The 14,456-nt window shown below is 41.2% G+C and overlaps 1 pseudogene; it reads left to right on the forward strand.

Annotated features, from left to right (window-relative positions):
* Positions 1 to 232: 232 nt before the first annotated feature.
* Positions 233 to 13,910, forward strand: LOC145163975 (LEAF RUST 10 DISEASE-RESISTANCE LOCUS RECEPTOR-LIKE PROTEIN KINASE-like 2.7 pseudogene; annotated as a pseudogene).
* The last annotated feature ends 546 nt before the right edge of the window (positions 13,911 to 14,456 follow it).

The following is a 14,456-nucleotide window of genomic DNA, read 5'->3' on the forward strand; positions in this document are numbered from 1 at the left end:
ATTCCGTCCTATTACAAAATGGCACGTGATGTGATATCTGCGATTTCGTTGGTAGTTCTCAGCTAGTCAAGTCTAATTACCACTAAAATCAAACGACTTTTCTGACTGCCTACACTAGTATTTCAATCATTCCAACATTGGAAAAGTAGACGCAAAGTCAAACATATCATGTTCAGCCACACTAAATCTCTTCAATTATCTCCCTCATAATCTACCATGTTTATTTTCCTCAATGTCTCAAATGAAACACCGCATACGTCTGTTGTACATCTTTTTGGTTCTTTTTATAGGGTCTCTTTCGGGTTCCCTCTATGAAGATTGTGCCCCGCAACACTGTGGTAACGATATAAACATAAGCTATCCATTTTTCATTGGAGGTTTACAAAGATCGTATTGTGGGTACCCGGGTTTCGAGCTCCAATGCAACTTCAATGGCCTCCCATCAGTTCTTAACATATCTGGAACTAACTACTCCGTTAACGATATTGACTTCGAACAAAAATCTATGCGGTTGGTTCATGCCCCAACCAGCACGTGCCCTTTGGATATCAGAAACATAACACTTGGTTCTGATAGCCAGCTGTTAGGGGTGTTTCCTGCCGGTTTAACTTCGGAGCTTAGTTTTCTTACGGATTGTTCAAAGGAAGTGCCAACTAATATGACAGAGTATAGGATTGGGTCTTGTGATCCAGATGTTGTGTTGGTTATGCTTGGTGATGAAAACCATTTGGAAATGGCAAAAGAACTTTGTACTAACGTTGTTGTGGCGCCGGTGGAAGTGCCCGGTGATCAGGTGGTGGTTGGTGGAAATTATACAGAGGTAATGAAGACGGGATTTACGATGAGCTGGTCTGCACCAGGTTGTAACCAGTGTGAGCAGAGTGGAGGAAGGTGTGGATGGATTGATTCCCAGTTCCGGTGTCTCTGCCCGAGTTCGATCGACGTTAAGGATACGTGCCCAGTTGGTAAGTGTAAAGTCTTTTCCTTTGCAAAATGACTAGTAGCTTATGTCATGCACTCATGCATATATTATTTTTTAAACACTTGACTAACGCATATATTAAATACTGCATTAATTAACACAACTAAATAAAAAAATCACTTAATGAATTTCTTATGCTTTTATTTACTTTCATGTATCACCTAGATGTGAGACCCGTATATTATATGAGTTAATTTAAAAAAAAAAAGATTAAACATTAAAGTGTAAACAGTAAATATTTTTTAATGTAAAACTTTAAAATAAGAAAAGAATGAACATATTCATTGAAATTTAATTTCATATATATTATATTTTATACTTTACATATATAAGTATATGACTTTAATTTTAAAATTTGAAACAAATTAGAAATTGACAAGTGGATAATATTTATTTCAAAAAAATCACAAAATGACAAGTGTCAAAACTGACGAGAGATTGACAAGTGTTAAAATTATTTTCATTTATTAGGGAAGATGTTTCTGTATAGGGCCACCCGTTTCTATTTCTATTTTGGTCTTTTTTTTATGAAATTATAAAATACACTTGAAACATCCATTCATTATTATTTCTATTTTGGTCTCTTTATTTTATGAAATTGTAAGATACACTTGAAACATCCATTTATTACTATTTCTATTTTGGTCTTTTTTTTATGAAATTATAAAATACACTTGAAAAATCCATTTATTACTATTTCTATTTTGGTCTCTTATTTTTATGAAATTATAAAATACACTTTAAACATCCATTTATTACAAGTCATAAAGTGTGACATTTTTTTGGAACGATAAATCTAATCTACTCCTAAACTACTATTTTAAATTCATTTATGTTCCAGTCAGGACATGAACCATCAATCTTAAGACGGAGGGCAACATCTTGTTGGTGATTTGTTATCATCAATGTTATTTAAGTGTAACGGAATTCATTTGCTGACCAAAAGTGACTTAACAAATATTAAACAAGTAATGAATGTGTGGAGTACACACTTGTTTAAGTTGAATTGAGTTTCAAAGTACACTGTCATTTAGGGGCTTCGCCCCTGTGAGCGGGGTCCAAGGGGCAGAGCCCCTAGCTGGGGTCGAGCTGTTTTTTATATAGGTTATGTTACTATATAAAAAATGCATCAGAAATCCAGTTTTTTTAGAATTGACCCAGTTTTGACTTTTAGCCAAATACCCGTTTTCTATGACCGTTTTTGTGGTTTGTGACAATTTGAAACTATCATATGACAATTTTCAGACAGTGATCTTAAAATCCGTTTTTGGTCTCATTTTTATGGTATATATGAAACATCATCAAAACATTCTATGTTCTTGTCTCTTTGAGTCTTATCCGATTAAAGAAGATTGGGAGTACCACCCAAATACTTTAATCTGAAAATGTTCATGTAACATCCCAAAATTCTAGACCAAAAATTTCATTTTTGATATAACGATTCATAAAACAATTTAAAGAAAACATCATCAAGTTATTTCATTTCATAAAAAAGCCATAGATCATAAGTCTCAAAATCATGTCATAAGATAGTAACAATGTCAGAGTACAAATCCCAAGAATCTCATATGCCGAAAATCATGTGTGTGATGTGCTGCTACCGTGTCGTCTCCTTTCCCTTCGAAGAAGAATGACCTGAAACCAAAACTGAAAACCGTCAGCACAAAGCTTAGTGAGTTCCCCCATCATACCACATACCATACAATAAACATACTGCCAGGCATATTTGGGCGCCCAGCCAACCCCCGCTGAGCATATCTGGGTGCTCAACCTACCCCTGTCACGCATACCGGGGTGCCCTACCTACCCCTTGTCAAGCATATATGGGTACTCGACTTACCCTGCCATGCATATCTGGGTGCCCGACCTACCCTCCGGTTATTTCAACTAGCTACGGGGACTATTTCACCCCTTACCACTACCACATAATAACATAGCATATCATACTATCAGACATATATGGGTGTCCGACCTACCCTACCAGTATATCTCAACCGGGTCCGGGGACTAGTCCCCTCCTACCACTATCACATAACATCATAGCATACTAACTCAAATATCATAATAGATAGTGGCATACCACACAATTATCACAAATACAATCATCTCTACTATACTCAATCTACTAGTGGGCCGGCATTGGTGCCTTAGACCCACTTCTACTGGAAGGTAACTCACCTCAATGTCGTGAAGTAGCTAAACTGTCCTCGGTGTTGGGATCAACTCCTCTCAAACTCCTACACATAACAATCTCCTTTAATTACCTTTTCACAGTCATAATCCTTTAAGGGTCAACTCTGGTCAATGGTCAAGTCAAAGGTCAACACTCTGGTCAAAGTCAACCTTCTGGTCCAAGTTAACATTCTGGTTGACTCAACTCGCCGAGTTGGTCCATCAACTCGTCGAGTTCCCGGGTCCATAAAACTCTAGAGTCTCGATCCTACTCATCGAGTTCTGCCATGAACTCGTCGAGTTCCACTTTATACGAGTTGGGGCATTTCACTCACAACTCACCGAGTTCAACCTTGAACTCGTCGAGTTCCTCTTCATATCAGTTGGGACATTTTGCTCTCAACTCACCGAGTTCCTCTTCATATCAGTCGGGACATTTTGCTCTCAACTCGCCGAGTTCATCCTTGGACTCGTCGAGTTCTTTGATCTTTAAATCCATAAACACGTCCAACTCGCTGAGTCATCTTCTAGACTCAACGGGTTTGCCCAGTAACATAAAAGGTTGGGGGACCACGACCCAACTCGCCGAGTCGTATGAACGACTCATTGAGTCCCCCAAAGTCCAAATCTATCCAGTCGATTTTAAGCGGGCTTAATGCATCCAAAACGTAGATCTGGCCTCCTATGGTCGATATAACACGTAAAGTTACAAACTTTACGTTCATGCATGGGTTATTTAGCTCAAAAAGCCCTAAAAAGTGGTTCATATGATGCATGGGACTCTCATGGCTATAAAGTAGGCACCTTTATGCCATGGAGCCCCTCAAAGACTCTGGATCTGAAGTAATTACCCCAAAACATGCTTGCATCCATGAATGGTTCCATAATATGCTCCAAATAGCCCTAAAATACCCCATGAAAAGATCTAGTAAACTAATAGACAAGGTATAGACTTTATACCTCAAATGAACTGGAAATGAAGTTCTTCTTCTGGATCCGAAGCTCCTTCCTTCAACCAAGCACTTCTAGCTTCCCCTCCTTTAATAAAACACCAATGAATCACTCCTTTTTCACTCACACACACTCACAAAGTTCAAGATCACGAATTAGGGTTGCTGGACTATGGGAGGCGATGAGGGAGGCCATAATGGGGGTGTTAAGGTCTTTAAATAGGGTGCAAACCCTGAAAATTAGGGTTTCACTCTGGCAGTCCTACTCGTCGAGTCAAGGATTCTCGACTCGTCGAGTAAACTTCAAGTCCCGCGTCCAAAAATCTCATTCCTACTCGACGAGTTTGGGGCCTCCAACTCGTCGAGTCCCTTTGCAAAAATGAATAATTCTTATTAAAATACATACCAGGAATCGGGCTTTAGAAATCTCCCCCACTTATTTTAGACTTCGTTCTTGAAGTTTGTTGTATCTGGGAATAGCCCGGGGTAATGCTCCCGCATCTCGTCCTCCGGCTCCCAAGTCCATTCTAAGCCCTTGCGGTGCTGCCATTGCATCTTCACTAACTCGACCTTCTTGTTCCTCAGATCCTTCGTCTTCCTGTCCATGATGGCTACCGACCGCTCGATGTAGTTCAGGTTGTCGTCCACCTGAATATCCTCTAGAGATACCACCGCGGAGTCATCTACCAGGCACTTCCGCAGCTGGGAGACATGAAAGGTACTGTGGATCTGACTAAGCTCGGCTGGCAGATCCAGCCTATACGCCACCTTGCCCACCCGGGCTGCAACCCTGAAAGGACCAATGTACCTGGGGCCCAACTTGCCCCGCTTCTTGAACCGGATGACACCTTTCCAATGTGACACCTTCAGGAGAACCATATCCCCGACCTGGAACTCCAGGTCCGATCTGCGTCTATCGGCGTAGCTCTTTTGCCAACTCTGAGCAGTCTGAAGCCTGCTCTTGACCTGTTGTATCCTCTCTGTCATCTTGAGTACCACTTCGGTACTCCCCGTGACCCTCTGTCCAACCTCACCCCAACATATCGGGGTTCTGCACTTCCTCTCGTATAATATCTCGAAGGGAGGACGGTCGATACTTGCGTGGTAGCTATTATTGTAGGAAAACTCTGCCAACGGAAGGTATGTATCGCAGCTACCACCGAAGTCCAGGACGCATGCCCGCAACATATCCTCTAGGGTCTGGATGGTCCGCTCGCTCTGACCATCCGTATGCGGGTGAAAAGTCGTGCTAAAGTGCAGACGAGTACCCAACTTTTCATGAAACTTCTTCCAGAATCTGGAAGTGAATCGCACATCTCTGTCAAAAATGACGGAGACTGGCACTCCGTGTTGAGCTACTATCTCTCGGATGTAGATGTCGGCCAGCTTCTCGGCCGAAATACTCTCCTGGATCAGGATGAAATGGGCACTCTTGGTCAACCGATCCACGATGACCCAAATCGAATCCACTCCCCGTACGGTCCTGGGAAGCATCATGATGAAATCCATAGTAATATCCTCCCACTTCCACACAGGGATATCCAATGGATGCGTCTTGTCGTGAGGCCTCTGGTGTTCTGCCTTGACCTTCCTGCAGGTCAGGCATCTCTCGACGTACCAGGCTACATCCCGCTTCATGCAGGGCCACGAGTAATCAGGGTGAAGATCTCTGTACATCTTTGTCGCCCCAGGATGGATGGAAAATCTGGACTTGTGGGTTCATCCATCAAAATCTGTCGTACTCCACCCCAATACGGAACCCAGACCCTCCCGCTGCAGGGTCAGCAGCCCACGACTATCATAGTCAAACGAGTCCACCTGGCCTATGATCCGCTCACACTTCCGGTGCTCCTCCTTCATACAATCAACCTACGCCTCTCGGATCCGCTCCAAAAGTGGAGTCACCATCGTCATCCTCAAGCAAATGTCTCTGATTGGGTTGCCTTGCGGCTAAGCGCATCGACCACAACGTTGGCCTTCCCCGGGTGGTAGAGGATCTCACAGTCGTAATCCTTCACCACATCTAGCCACCGACGCTGCCTCATGTTCAGATTTGGCTGATCCATGAGGTACCTCAAGCTCTTGTGGTCTGTGTAAATGGTACAACAGACCCCATAGAGGTAGTGTCGCCAGATCTTGAAGGAAAAAACAACCGCCCCCAACTCCAGATCGTGTGTTGGGTAGTTCACATCGTGAGGCTTCAGCTGCCTCGAGGCGTAAGCGATGACGTGCCCCCTTTACATCAATACTGCGCCCAAACCCGAGATGGACACATCACAGTACACTACAAAAATCCTCCACGCCCTATGGCAGGGCTAGGATCGGCGCCTCACACAACCTCTGCCTCAATGTCTTGAAAGGTGCCTGCTACTCAGGCCCCCAGCGAAATATGACGGCCTTCTTCGTCAGCCTTTTCAAGGGTACCGCTATCTTGGAGAAATCCTGTATGAATCCCCGGTAATAGCCTACTAACCCGAGGAAACTCTGAATCTCAGATGGAGACTTCAGAACCTCCCATCTCATCACGGCCTCCACTTTGGCCAGGTCGACCAAAATATCGTTCCGGTTGACAAGGTGCCCAAGAAACTGCACCTCGCGCAACCAGAACTCGCACTTGGAGAACTTGGCGTACAAGCTCTCCCTCCTCAGGGTATCCAACACCTCTCGCAAGTGCTCCTCATGTTGCTCCTGCGTCTTGGATTAAACCAAGATGTCATCAATAAATACGATCATAGACCGATCCAGCATCGGTCTGCATACGCGGTTCATGAGGTCCATGAACACGACAGGAGCATTGGTGAGCCCAAAGGGCATCACCACGAACTCGTAGTGGCCATAGCGAGTCCGGAAAGCAGTCTTTTGTACATCCTTGTCTTTGACTCGCATCTGGTGGTAGCCTGAACGCAAATCTATCTTGGAAAACCAATATGCCCCCTGTAGTTGGTCGAAGAGATCATCAATCCTCGGGAGTGGGTAACGGTTCTTCACCGTTACCTTGTTCAGCTCCCGGTAGTCTATACACATCCGATGCAACCCGTCCTTCTTCTTCACAAACAAAATCAGGGCTCCCCAAGGCGAACTGCTCGGCCTAATGAATCCTTTGTCTAACAGCTCCTGCATCTGTGTAGACAACTCCTGCATCTCAGGAGGAGCCAATCGATATGGTGCATTGGCTATCGGAGCCGCACCAGGGACTAGGTCGATCCTGAACTCCACCTGTCTCTCCGGAGTTATCCTAGGAAGCTCCTATGGAAATACGTCTGGGTACTCTCGCACCGCTAGTACATCACTCACAGTCGCCTTACCTGCCTCCCGGGTATCCATAACGTAGGCAACATACCATGCACAACCCTGATGAAGGTAGCGCCTAACACTCGCTGCTGAACACATAGTTGGTCCACGCTGCGGCATCTCACCCTGAATCACCAGCTCTCCCCCACTTCGGGTCCTGAAACGCACCAACTGTTGCGCACAGTCGATCACCGCCCCCATTAGGGCTCAACCAATCCATGCCGATGATAACCTTGTTCCCACGCAATGGTATGGGAACCAAATACACGAGGTAACGCTCGTCATACAACCTCAAAACGCAATCTCTAAAAACCTCTGATGCCCGGACAGATCGGTCGTCAGCAATCTCGACCTCTAAAGGGCAATCCAACATGCCCGACGGCCCAGAAAACCTCTTGCTAAGAGCAAGAGAGACAAATGATTGGGTAGCCCCCAAGTCAAATAACACCTGTAGTGGGATTCCGTTCACATGGAACGATCCTAAACAAAACACATAAACATAGCACATAAATATCATAACCGACATGTAACAAAAGTAAGGGAGAAGAAAACATACCCGTCACCACATCCGGTGCGGCACGCGCCTCCTCGGCGGTCAGCTGTTTTTTATATAGGTTACGTTACTATATAAAAAATGCTTAGAAATCCAGTATTTTTAGAATTGACCCAGTTTTGACTTTTAGCCAAATACCCGTCTTTTATGACCGTTTTTATGGTTTGTGATAATTTGAAACTATCATATGACAGTTTTCAGACAGTGATCTTAAATTCCGTTTTTGGTCTCATTTTTCTGGTACATACGAAACATCATCAAAACATTCTCTATTCTTTTCTCTTTGAGTCTTATCCGATTAAAGAAGATTGGGAGTGTCACCCAAATACTTTAATCTGAAAATGTTCATGTAACATCCAAAAATTCTAGACCAAAAATTTCATTTTTGATATAACGATTCATAAAACAATTTAAAGAAAACATCATCAAGTTATTTCATTTCATAAAAAGCCATAGATCATAAGTCTCAAAATCATGTCATAAGATACTAACAATGTTAGAGTACAAATCCTAAGAATCTCATATGCGGAAAATCGTGTGTGTGATGCGCTGCTACCGTGTCGACTCCTTTCCCTTCGAAGAAGAAGGACCTGAAACCAAAACTGAAAACCGTAAGCACAAAGCTTAGTGAGTTCCCCCATCATACCACATACCATACAATAAACATACTTCCAGGCATATCTGGGTGCCGGCCTACCCTGCTGAGCATATATGGGTGCTCAACCTACCCTTGTCAGGCATACCGGGGTGCCCGACCTACCCCTTGTCAAGCATATCTGGGTGCTCGACCTACCCTGCCAGGCATATCTGGGTGCCCGACCTAACTTTCAGTTATTTCAACCGGCTACGGGGACTATTTCACCCCTACCACTACCACATAATAACATAGCATATCATACTATCAGACATATCTGGGTGCCCGACCTACCCTGACGGTATATCTCAACCGGGTCCGGGGACTAGTCCCCTCCTACCACTATCACTTAACATCATAGCATACTAACTCAAATATCATAACAGATAGTGCCATACCAGACAATTATCACAAAGAAAATCATCTCAACTATACTCAATCTACTAGTGGGCCGACATTGGTGCCTTAGACCCACTTCTACTGGAAGGTAACTCACCTCAATGTTGTGAAGTAGCTAAACTGTCCTCGGTGCTGGGATCAACTCCTCTCAAACTCCTACATATAACAATCTCCTTTAATTACCTTTTCACACTCATAACCCTTTAAGGGTCAACTCTGGTCAATGGTCAAGTCAAAGGTCAACACTCTGGTCAAAGTCAACCTTCTGGTCCAAATCAACATTCTGGTTGACTCAACTCGCTGATTTGGTCCATCACCTCGCCGAGTTCCCGGGTCCATAAAACTCTGGATTCTCGATCCTACTCGTCGAGTTCCACTTTATACAAGTCGGGGCATTTCACTCACAACTCGCCGAGTTCATCCTTGAACTCGTCGAGTTCCTCTTCATATCAGTTGGGACATTTTTCTCTCAACTCTCCGAGTTCATCCTTGAACTCGTCGAGTTCCTCTTCATATCAGTCTTGACATTTTGCTCTCAACTCGCCGAGTTCTTTGATCTTTAAATCCATAAACACATCCAACTCGTTGAGTCATCTTCTAGACTCAACGGGTTTGCCCAGTAACAGAAAAGGTTGGGGGACCACGACCCAACTCGCTGAGTCGTATGAACCACTCGTCGAGTCCCCCAAATTCCAAATCTATCCATTCGATTTTAATCGGGCTTAATGCATCCAAAACATAGATATGGCCTCCTAGGGTCGATATAACATGTAAAGTTACAAACTTTACGTTCATGCATAGGTTATTTATCTCAAAAGCCTTACAAATTGGTTCATATGATGCATGGGACTCCCATGGCCATAAACTTGGCACCTTTATGCCATGGAGTCCCTCAAAGACTCTGGATCTGAAGTTATTACCCCAAAACATGGTTACATCCATGAATGGTTCCATAATATGCTCCAAATAGCCCTAAACTACCCCATGAAAAGATCTAGTAAACCAATAGACAAGGTATAGACTTTATACCTCAAATGAACTGGAAATGAAGTTCTTCTTCTGGATCCAAAGCTCATTCCTTCAACCAAGCCCTTCTAGCTTCCCCTCCTTCAAGAAAACACCAATGAATCACTTTTTTTCACTCACACACACTCACAAAGCTCGAGATCACGAATTAGGGTTTGCTGGACTATGGGAGGCGGTGAGGGAGGCCACAATGGGGGTGTTAAGGTCTTTAAATAGGATGCAAACCCTGAAAATTTGGGTTTCACTCTGGCAGTCCTACTTGTCGAGTCAAGGCTTCTCGACTCGTTGAGTAGACTTCAAGTCCCGCGTCAAAAAATCCCATTCCTACTCGACGAGTTTGGGGCCTCCAACTCGTCGAGTCCCTTTGCAAAAATGAATAATTCTTATTAAAATACATACAAGGAACCGGGCGTTACAGGTCAACACGATTCTCAGAATTTCCAAGCATTTCTATACCCCAAATTTCTAACACATCTGGTACTGCTAAACTAGAAGCCCTTTGATAATTTATACACTTTAAAAAATATGACACTCTTTTGTTAAATAATTTATGAACTCTACACCCTCCACTAACCCCATTTTAACAAACTTAACTTTTTTAACATGATGGGTGGATTTTTGGTCTTTACTCAAAATCATGCATAATGGAAGGTACTACATGTTACCCTGTCTAGTGAACAATGTCCATGTGGAAGGTTAAGCATTGAACACTAGTAATATGTTAAGTGTATCATGATTGAAACCCCGAAGGTTCTAGAAAAATAAATTAAAATGATTATTAATATTTACCAACAACTATTCATATGTAAAATTTAGAGTAAGTTACATGTATCGTCCATCTTTCAGTGTCAAAAGACTGTTCGGTCCCTATTTTCATCCATGCCAACATGAAATGATTCTATTTCCCTTAGTGATTTCTTTTTTCATTTATTTTTTATTTTTTATAATTTATCTATTATTATTTCTAACTTTTTTAATTAAAAAAATAGTGGGCCCCACCCCCTTTTATACCTTATCCTTCATTGTCCCACCTTCAATTCCCTTCTCCCTGGCCCCTTACCGGTTTGAAGAAATTGACCAGTGGAGGTTGTACACTGACGAGAAATCGGATGGGTTCAGGTTTTGCTTGTGTTTTCTCGATAGTCAGCTTCTCTCTGGTTTTTGCTCCATCGTCAAACTATTTTTTAGGTTTCAAAAAGCTCTGATTTGGAAACCAAAATCGTGTTGGTGCAATACTGAGAGAATGGCAAAATAGACGGAGAGATATGAGTGATTTCTGATTTTGTAGGTTTTCAAAAAGATCCACCACCATTTTTATTTTCTGGAACTATTTGGATTTCAAGTTAATTTTTAGTTTGAGTTTAGGGGTGTTTGGGATTGCTTTTTAACCTAAAAAGTCCCTTTTAACAAAATGACTTTTTGACTTATGGGTTTTTTTTTTCAAAAAGGGTTTTTAAAATATGTTTAGATTAAGTTTTGAAAGAGAAAAAGCCAAAAAGCCAAAAGACACCAAAACTCACCAATTCCTGACTTCTAAAACAGCTCATTTTCTTCTTGCCAAAAATTAAATCTAAAATGACTTTTGGAATGGCCAAACACCTTTTTAAGCTTTTGGCTTTTCGAAAAAGCCAAAAGTCCAAAAAAAGTCAATTTGAAAAGTAATTCCAACCATCGTCTTAATTTCTAAAACAATTTTGGATTTCTAGAACTATGTGGCCGTGGGTTACGAGTTTTAGATTTTTTATTTTGGATTTTGGAACCAAAGGTGGGAGGTGCAAATTGGGGTGGTCGGAGAAAATAATCGGAGTAGGAACAGAGAAAGGTGGAGAAAAGCATATAGGGAAAGGAGGATAACGAGTGGGTATGGTGTGGTGAGGTGGAGTGGGGTGGGGTGGGCTACGTGAGGTGAGGGTAAAGGGTGAGGGGTGGTGGGAGTGGGATCTATTTTCTTTTTAAAATTATAAATAATAATAAATATTATTTGATTAATTAAAAAATAAATACACAAGGGCATTATGGTAATTTTATGAGTAAATTACACGAATGGTCCTTATAGTTTGGGGTAATTTGCAAGTTTGGTCTCTAACTTATTTTTTAACTCGAAAGGTCCCTACTGTTTGTTTTTGTTGCGCGCTTGGTCCCTGTCTTACCTTAAAAGACTATTTTGCCTTTGATTTTTTAAATTTATTTAAATAAGATGAGCTAGGTAAGGTAATGTAAGATGAGGTGGAGGTGGGGTTAAGGATGTGTTTATTTAAATATATTAAAAAATCAATGGCAAAATAGTCTTTTTAGGTAAGACAGAGACCAAACACGCAACAAAAACAAACAGTAGGGACCTTCCGAGTTAGGAACCAAACGTGCAAATTACACCAAACCATTGGGACCATTCCTGTAATTTACTCTAATTTTAAATCTGGAACAGACTAAAACTGCAAGAAAATCTTCTTTCGGGGATGAAGCGTGCAAGTTTTAAACATACGAGGGACAATTCAAGTTATTTTTTGAAAATAAGGACCAGATATACCTTTTGACACTTGCACAAGAGACAGTTCGTGTAATTTACTCTAAAATCTGTAACAATATGATAGTTGACTCGCTTCTTGGACATATAGGAGAAACAAGCAAAAAACAAGGAAGAACAAACAAAAAACAAGTAATTCTTGTCACAGGTAATTTATTATACACAACTTTTTGTTCACTCCACTTACCTTTTTAATCATAGCAATAAATAATTTAATACTTACCATTCATCGTTTGATACAGCTCTTTGTGTAGGATTTGTGACAATATTGGTTGTTATAATCTTATGTTTCTTAAGGAAACTTAAACAAAGAAGAAAGACAAATAATTCTAGTAATGTGGAAAATTTTCTAAAAAATCATGAATTTCTTGCCAAAAGGTACTCGTATTCGCAAGTAAAGAAAATGACAAGCTCCTTCCAAGTCAAACTTGGACAAGGTGGCTTTGGTTCTGTGTATAGAGGAGTGCTAAGTAATGGAAACTTAGTTGCTGTGAAGATTTTAAATAAATTGAAAGGTAACAATGAAGATTTTATAAATGAAGTAGCAAGTGTTGGTAAAACTTCCCATGTAAATGTCGTAAGCCTTGTGGGATTTTGCTTCGAGGGCAATAAAAAGGCATTGGTCTATGAGTTCATGCCTAATGGATCACTTGAGAAGTTCATATATGACCAAGCTTCTTCGAGTAATAACCAACTTGGGCGGGAAAAGTTGCATGAGATAGCTATTGGGATTGCACGAGGATTAGAATACTTGCATATTGGTTGTAACACACGGATCCTGCATTTTGACATAAAGCCCCATAACATTCTTTTGGATCAAGATTTTTCTCCCAAGATATCTGACTTTGGCCTAGCCAAGCTATTCCCCGAGCAAAGAAGCATGATATCCATGTCACTTATGAGAGGAACACCAGGATATATCGCTCCTGAAGTATATTCTAGAAATTTCGGACAGGTATCCCATAAATCAGATGTTTATAGTTATGGGATGATGATTTTGGAAATGGTTGGAGGGAGGAAAAATATTGAGGCTGAAGATAATCATACAAGTGAAATATACTTTCCTCATTGGATATACAAAAAGGTCGAATTAGATGAAGAACTTGGGCTACGTAGCAATACGAGCGATAAAGAAAACGAGATGGCAAGAAAAATGATTATCGTGGGCTTGTGGTGCATACAAACAAATCCCTTGAACCGACCAACAATCACAAAAGCGTTAGAAATGTTAGAAGGGGACTTGGAATCATTGGAAATTCCTCCAAAACCTTATTTGTCTTCTCCATCAAAGTTAGTTGGTTCCTCACTTACAGATTAATTAATTATATCATTATTTTTCATTTACTAGCCTCCAAAACCTTATTTGGACATGGGGACATTTGGTGAACATAATACTCAAACATATTGGTAATTACTATTTATGGCGTTCTCATGTAATAAGGGACCTGTTGAGAAATTCATTCATAATGGAAAACTTGTTATTAACTTTGGCTAATATTTTTACTGCCTCATTGTATTGATTTATGTTTATTTAACCAATTATAGTTTTCTATCTGCATTTCAAGGGCACATATCCCGTGTTCTTGATACGATCATAACACAACCTCGTTCATTAATTTTTAGGGAGAATTTCGTATATATTCTTCTTAAACATTAAAATATCATATTTGTATCGTCTAATTTCTAAATATTATATTTATCTTGACTAAACTAAACAAATGGTCCCGGTGGTTTGTCGAAAATTGTCACTTTGGTCCAAACGTCGTCGTCGTCGCCTCTTAAAACCCTAACTTCATCTCTCATTCTCTAACGACGATGCCCCCTTTCTTAGATATGGGCCATGTTTGTCAAGTTCTTTAGGATCTAGATTAAAACCCTAGATGCTCAGCAGATCTTAAAGATGAAAACCCTAGTTTCGGATGAGA

This window comes from Lactuca virosa, chromosome 3 (assembly GCF_052849685.1).
Source record: "Lactuca virosa cultivar CGN04683 chromosome 3, Lactuca_virosa_CGN04683_v6, whole genome shotgun sequence".
NCBI classification, from domain to species: domain Eukaryota; kingdom Viridiplantae; phylum Streptophyta; class Magnoliopsida; order Asterales; family Asteraceae; genus Lactuca; species Lactuca virosa.